This window comes from Gavialis gangeticus, unplaced genomic scaffold (genome assembly GCF_001723915.1).
Source record: "Gavialis gangeticus isolate Ggan-Ray unplaced genomic scaffold, GavGan_comp1, whole genome shotgun sequence".
In the NCBI taxonomy this organism is placed as follows: domain Eukaryota; kingdom Metazoa; phylum Chordata; order Crocodylia; family Gavialidae; genus Gavialis; species Gavialis gangeticus.
Genome location: NW_017729011.1, coordinates 11464850 through 11466284, shown reverse-complemented (window position 1 = coordinate 11466284; position 1435 = coordinate 11464850). Strand labels below are relative to the sequence as shown.

Genomic DNA, 1435 nt, shown 5'->3' with positions numbered 1-1435 from the left:
CCCTCGTACCCCAGCCAGCCCCATCAATGTCTACATGTCCCCTGCAATGCAGTAAATAATGACACCATGGGATAGTACTTGTGTTGACAAGAACTAACCTATGGCAGCTTTTATTAGCTTACTGCGGCCCAGTAGGGCTACGTGTAGACACTGAGAATTTACTGTGGAGCTAATTAGTGATCTCCACAGTGTTCTTCTTGTGTAGATGTTCCCATTGGGAAGCAAATCCCAGACTCCATTGCTTCTCACTCACTCATGGCCACTGCTGGGGTATCTGAGCACCTGAATGCATGCCACCACCAGGCATTCCTTCTCATTAGTTTGCTTGGGACTGAGTTGCTTGCATCTCCCTGTTTCAGCCAGGCATAGGGACAAGAACAACCCCAGTGCAGTGGGTGTACAACAGTTCTTTGTATTGGTTTAGCTGCATTGCAAACATCAAGACAAGTACTCCAATAACTTCTGGGCAATAAGTGCCTGCTGTAATAATTCTGTATGAGGTGGTACCTCATTTTCTCATTATGAAAGTGACAAATGGTGATGCTTTTAAAATTAATTTCCTCTGCTGCAGCCCGTGACAGCCCCTTCACCTGCATTGCTTGGGACCAACAAAAAATTGAGAGGCGGCCTCTCGTGGGATTTATTCTGGATGCTGACACTCTAAAAATCCAATAAGCAAACCAAATCCAACTAAAAGGGGCAGAAGCCACAAAAAGGGAAAGACTTAGAGAGTTTCTTCTAACAAATACACCCCTCAGACTCTGTCTAGCATCTTTTTTTCCTACTAAATATAGCTATTGTGGAAAGGTACCTGGCTGACAGTGCTATATTCTGGAGTCTTCTGCTTCTCCACAAAACCGAGATGCTGCAAGAATCTGCCAGCTACCCATCAGTCCTTAATTGGAGGGAGCACCTTTAAGAAGAGAGTTCAAACTCTCAGACCATGTATTATGTGGCTTTTCAGCAGTGGCTGTTAACAAGGATGTCAGTTAGTGTTAACTATGCCGGTGGTTTTTGCAATACATGTAGCGGCCCACTTGCAATGGAATTGAAACCACCCAGGCCACTGAGCAGCTAACAGAGGTTAATAGCCACAAATTATCAATGTAAATTGAGTCTGACTTGGTGAACAAGGTCTTTCTAGACCATTACCAGCACCTTGTGCCATCCAGTCTTCACCTCTGGGAAGATCCTAGTAATCTCCTTTCATTAGTAGTCCTGTCTTCTCAAACTTGCTCCAGTCTTTGGATGAAATGATGCTCAGGGGCAATCAGCATGGTTTTATTAAGGGGAGATCATGTCAGACCAACCTGATTGCCTTCTATGATCAGGTCACAAAGGCCATGGATGCAGGTGTCGCGGTGGATGTAGTCTTTCTGGACTTCAGCAAGGCCTTTGACACCGTCTCTCACCCCATCCTAGTTAAAAAACTAGG

General features: G+C 45.1%; 1 long non-coding RNA gene across 2 annotated transcripts in view; it reads right to left on the bottom strand.

Annotated features, from left to right (window-relative positions):
- The window catches only part of LOC109292882, a 134108-nt gene that overhangs the window by 66968 nt on the left and 65705 nt on the right, over positions 1 to 1435 (bottom strand). Inside the window, exon 1 of one of the 2 annotated variants that reach the window (XR_002096195.1) lies at positions 812 to 908. The exons of the other annotated variant lie outside the window; for it this stretch is intronic. This is a non-coding gene — a long non-coding RNA (uncharacterized LOC109292882). Of the gene's footprint in view, positions 1 to 811; positions 909 to 1435 lie in introns of those variants that run through there. 2 annotated transcript variants of the gene reach the window in all.